This window comes from Orycteropus afer, unplaced genomic scaffold (genome assembly GCF_000298275.1).
Source record: "Orycteropus afer afer isolate SDZICR_OR568_19922 unplaced genomic scaffold, OryAfe1.0 scaffold00015, whole genome shotgun sequence".
NCBI lineage: Eukaryota > Metazoa > Chordata > Mammalia > Tubulidentata > Orycteropodidae > Orycteropus > Orycteropus afer.
In genome coordinates, this window is record NW_006921602.1 from 2,097,996 (window position 1) to 2,104,028 (window position 6,033).

The 6,033-nt window shown below is 41.8% G+C and overlaps 1 protein-coding gene across 1 annotated transcript in view; it reads right to left on the minus strand.

The window, feature by feature from the left end:
- The window catches only part of THSD4 (thrombospondin type 1 domain containing 4), an 818,615-nt gene that overhangs the window by 388,919 nt on the left and 423,663 nt on the right, over positions 1 to 6,033 (minus strand). The window lies entirely within an intron of this gene.

The following is a 6,033-nucleotide window of genomic DNA, read 5'->3' on the forward strand; positions in this document are numbered from 1 at the left end:
ATATATATATATATATATATATATATATGCATATGAATGCATATATATAGCTTCATACACATGACCATACTCTCTTTCTCTTCTCCTTATTAACAGAACATTCTGAAAAACATAAACGTATCTAATTATATTCTTATTTCAGGAGGATGTAATTTCAGGTGTGCCAACTTCATCTTTCCATTTGCAAAATACTCTTTGGGGCTTAGAAAGCAATGGTAGGGCTGGTGTTCTCATTTCTTGGATGGAAAAGTCTGAAGTATGCCCAGTGTTCATTTATTTCCTTCTCTCTGCTTGGTAATTAATTAATTCATCACCCTGTTCAGGGCAAAGTTTTCATTAAATGCTCCTGAAGTGTCTTCCCTCATTTTCAGCAGTTACTACCTTCAGGTGGAGAGAGGGTTGGGGACTGTGCTACAATCTTTCTCTTTCTCTAATATTGCCTGTGGCAAAGACTCTGAGTCACTCACTCATATTAATTCTCCTTTCCTTCCTTAGAACAGACCCGTAGTTTTATTTCATGAATTAATGTGATGGCTAACTAACTCTAGTTTCCACATTCTCTTGTAATTAAGTGTGTCCAATGAGATGTCAGTGGAAGTTGTAGGGTGAGTTTCTGGGAATGGATCTTACTTATAAGGTAACAACCAGTAGGGTACTTTTTGTTTTTCTCCCCTTCCTTATCTTGCTGCCTACAATGTGTGTTGACTGGAGCTTCAGCAGTCACTTTGGTCTGTGAGGCAACCTGGAGGAACTCCACATACTAAGGGTGATAGAGCAAAAAGAAAAGCTCAAGAATCTCTGTCTACATACAGACTTCTTTTAAGTGAAAGAAAAAACAAGACATTGTAAGGACTCTTTTGAGTCTTCCTTTACAGGCAGCTGATTTTAATCCTTAGTATCTCTTCCCAACATCCTCCTACGGTATAAGAAGTCAGTTTTAACAGGAAAAACTTATTTCTTTATGTTGTTGTTGTTGTTATGTGCCACTGAGTCAGACCTTACTCATAGCGACCTCTCCTTGGGTTTCCGAGGTAGTATCACTAGGGAAGTAGATTGTCCCATCTTCCTTCTGAGTATTTCCTATAGCATGAGGTAATATTAGGATGTCACTCAGGTAAATTACAGGTATAATTCCTCATCCCTAAACATCTCAGTTCAGCCTAACCAAGGAACATCTGAGATTCATATTCCAAACTGATCTGTAACTAAAAAAATCAAAGGATCAATGCAGAAGATCCTGAATACAGCAGGAGAACAATGTGGAACAAAACTCAAAATCATAAAAAAAAAAAAAAAAGACCAGGTATACTGGTCTAATAGAGCCTTATGAGATCCCCGAGACTATGGCCCCTATTTACCCTTCGGATCCAGAATTGAACTCACTCCGATAGCTTCCAGCCAAACCATAGAGAAGCATATGTTGTTGTTGTTGTTGTTATGTGCCATTGAGTCAAACCCGACTCGTAGCGACCCCTCCTTGGGTTTCCGAGGCAGTATCACTACGGAAGTAGGATTGCCCAACCTTCCTTCCGAGGAGTGGCTGGTGGGTTTGAACCGCCAGCCGTCTGGTTAGCAGGCAAGTGTCTTAGCCACTATGGTACCAGAGCTCCCAGAGAAGCATATAGGGTGAACATTTACATCAGGTAGATACACTCCTTAGAATCATCAGTCATGGGAGAACAGAAGGGAAGTACTTGCACAGGGAGATAGCTCAGGGGTGGGAATGCATAGGAAAGAAGGACAGAGGTAACTACAGGGAGGAAGTGGGAAGAGAGCTGTTACTTTGTGAGGAATTGTAGTCAATGTCATGAAACAAAATGTATATAAACTGCTATATGGACAATAAATTTGCTTGTAAACTTTCACCCAAATCTCAATAAAAATTGGAAAAAAAAGAAAAATCAGAGGATGAAATTTAGCTATAATCTATCCCTTCCTTCAAAGAAACAGCTTCTGCTCACAGGCAGCACTTGCACTGGTGGTTTACTTCCTAGGGAAGAGATGACTGTGAACCCCAGCAGCCCCTCCTAAGTTCAAACGGAAGGAGGCTCAGTACTGAATACCTGTTCAGTTCTAAAGTTGGAAGTTCTAATTAGCCCTGGTAGTGATTCTGGGTGGTGCAAATCTCTGCTAACCTAAAGGCCAGAGGTTTGAGTCCACCCAGAAGTACCTTGGAAAAAAGATCTGGCAATCTACTTTGGAAAAACCAGCCACTGAAAACTATGAAGCACAGTTGTACTCTGACACATATGAGATTGTAATGAATCAGAGTCAACTCAATGGCAACTGGTTTTAATGACTCTACAACAGGCTTGTACAAGATGCACACTTTTCCTGATGCACAAGATGCAAATTTCCTTTTCTCCCCTTCCTTCATCTTGCTGTCCAGAATGTGTTTCTGTTCAATGGAGCTCTAGCAGCCATTTTGGACCCTGAGGCCACCTGATGAACTCCACATGCTCATGGAGAATCGTTTGGAATCCTCATGGAGAAACTAAAAGGAGATGGACAGGGTGTGTGGGAGGCTTCCTGGGAGCAGTGAAGATGTGTTTGTGAAATATAGTATTTACCTGGGGATTAGGCTTTAGCCTTTCTTCTCTCTTGCCCATCTTAGGAGATTTCTAAATCAAAATCCTTTCTACTATAAAGATAATACTCACCATCATTTTAATCCTTTACAATTTCTACAGTCTGTAGTTTCCATAACTTAACAGAACTTCAACATGTCTTGTTTGATTTGTTGGGTATCAGATCCCCTGACACAGAGAAAAAGTGCTTCATTTTCTCCCATATCATCTTTTCAACTAACAAGTAGAAATTATACTTTTTAGCATTTTATTTCAGCTTCCAAACCAAACCAGACTCACTGTGGTCAATTCAATTCAACTCATAGTGACCCCTCCTTGGGTTTCTAAGGTGGTATCTCTATGGAAGTCCATTGCCCAATCTTCCTTCTGAGGAGTGGCTGGTGGGTATGAACTGCTAGCCTTCTGGTTAGCAGTCAAATGCCTTAGGAGTGTTATATATGTATATATCTACCTATCTATCTATATATATTGGGACAGATATTGTGGACAAAAGGCTAATCACAATGAGACATTCAAAGTCCATTACTCTATGGGAGCAGGCATCTACTCTGGTTTTCTGGCTTGGGGAACATCTTAGTCTCTAGTTAAATGGACTTGGGTGCCTGAATCTTTGCATTTGTGGGCAGGGCTGGAACAGCTCCAAGCAGTAGGAGAGAAGCACTCCATTTTCGCATTCTCAAAAATAACCAATGATTCAAGTTTATAGTGAGAGAAACAAGGTGGGGTTGCTGTTGGCAGTTGTCAACTTGAATTGTTAGCAGTTTCTACCTTTCAAGAAAACTGTGACTTAGGTCATGCATGCCATTTACTCTTCCCGCTTTCTGAAAAGCAATAAATTATTCCTATTTCCTCAGCTTCTCTCCTCTCACCAGCACCGGGCCTTAACCAGGTCAGCTGTATCAATACTCAGGAAGGTGCGTGGACTATAAAGCAGAGAGTCAGTGGAGGCCTGTCTACCAGCACTTCATCAAGGCACATAAATCACTTCTTATGCCCTGAAAGAGAAACATATGCCAAAAATATGCCGATTTACAAAATGTTTTCATATCTTTAGGGTATTTTATTTCTCCTGTTTCTTGTAACATAAATAGCACATAACCTTGACCTTGGGATTTTTTTTAATAACCAGCTGTGAAATTTCACTAGCACTGGTATAAAATCAAGAACCTAAAACAATTCATCCCAATGTATGGAGTCTTCTGTCCTTGTCTGACGTTGCTTTGATTTGGTAATGGTTTATAAAGCCACTCTTCTCCCTGAACTTAAAACAGAACTTAAAAGAAAAATGTCAAGTTTGCAAATGGGCAAGGATCCAAACAATACTACTTTTGGTGTCCACAGTGGTGGTGGTGGTAGGGGAGGAAGCTTTAAAAATACATACATAACCAACCAGTTGCCCTGGAGTCAACTCCAGTGTATCATGATTCCAAAGGAGAACTTTGCTACATAGGGTTTCCAAAGGCTGATTTTTCAGAAGTAGATTGCCAGGCCTTTCTTCCGAGACACCTCTGGGTGGACTTGAATCTCCAGATTTACAATTGGCAGCCAGGGTGGTAACTGTTTGTATACCCCCCCCCCAAATGCACTGCCATTGAATCAGATTAGACTCACAGCAACCCCTCCTTGGGTTTCTGAGGCAGTATCAGTACAGAAACAGATTGCCCAACCTTCCTTCTGAGGAGTGGCTGGGGGTTTGAACCACCAGCCTCCTGGTTAGCAGTGAAATGCCTTAGGTACTATGCCACCAGAGCTCCTTTGTACCACCCAGGGACACCCTCGGGACACCTAATATTTAAGTTGTTTGAAAGCTTCTGAAAATGTTTAATTAAGAGTCAGTGTCCTCTAACAGACATATGCACACCCATGTTCACTGCAGCACAATTCACTATAGCAAAGAAATGGAAACAACCTAAATGCCCATCAACAGATGATTATATAACCAAACTATGGTACATTCACACAATGGCATACCATGCAACATTAAAGAATAATGAAGAATACAGAAATCATCTTGCAACATGGATGAGTTTAGAGGACATTATGCTGAGTGAAATAAGTCAATCACAGAAAGACAAATATTATATAAGCCCACTATTATAAAAAGTCAAGCACTGTTTATTCAGGGAAGGAAACTCACTTTCTTGGTTACCAGGGATGGGAGGGAAAGGAAGAGAAAATCTCAAACTATTTGGGGGGGGGTCACATGTTGATTTGGGTGAGGGGAGGGATGTATGGAAAGAGTTTGTGCCCAGCATGTGACACTGGGGAAAGGAAAGACACCGGAACGCACACAAAAGATATAGACAATAGAGGCAAACTCTATTAGGCATAACACTGTAGTATCACCAGCACCAAATACCAGGCTATGGATTAAAGCCTAGACAGGTGAGAAGAGCAGGTGGGGGTAGGTGGACAGGAATACATCCTAGACCAAGGATAGATTTGGCTGAAGATAATCTTACTTTTACACTTGTGCTACAAAATTAGCCACACACATTACAGAAGCAATAGAAGACGGGGTGGGAATAACTTGGCAGAGACAACCAAGCATCTTGTGAGAGAGAGTCACCAGGCATGGGGGTTCAGGACCACAGTCTTAGGGGACATCATGCTCAATTGGCACACCTAATTGATAACAATTTTGTTCTACAACCTAATTTGGTGAGTAGCAACTGGGGTCTTAAAAGCTTTTGAGCAGCCATCTAAGATGCAACTATTGGTCTCCTCTTGGATGAAGCGAAGAAGAGTGAAGAAAATCAAGGTCATCGGGAAACAATTAGTCCAAAGATAAGATGGACCACAAGAACCTCAGCCTCTACAACCCAAGACCAGAAGAACTAGATGGTGCCCGGATACCAGTACCAACTACTCACAAAGGGATCAAACCTGGAGATCCTGGATAGAGTGGGAGGAAAAAGGTGGAACAAAATTCAGAAACACAAAAATGACCAGCATTGCTGGTCGGATGGAGACTGGTGGAACCCCTGAGACTATGGCCCTGGGTTACCCTTCAAGTCTGGAAATAGACTCACTTATGTGACTGGCTCTCAGCCCAACAACAGAAAGACCCACATACAGAACACCTACCCCAGAGATATGCACCCACCTACTCTAGGGATGCCACCCTTGGATCAAGCAGACATGGAACACTAGAGGGGTAGAATTCACATAGATGGAAGGCTGGACAGGCAGGAATGCATGGATGAGAGGGGAAAAGGGAGGGTGTGGGTGGTCATGGGGAAGAGAGTTTCTTACGGTTGGGGATGGTAATCATTGGGGATGGTAATCGGGGCCATGAAACCAGATGTGCATGAATTATTGAAAGTAAAACAAGTTTGCTAAGATGGTGGACTAGGCAGAAGGATTGCACAGACCCTCTTCAACAAAGAAAAGGGAAACCAATTAACACAGACACAGAAGATAATCTTGGACCCCTGAGCCTTGA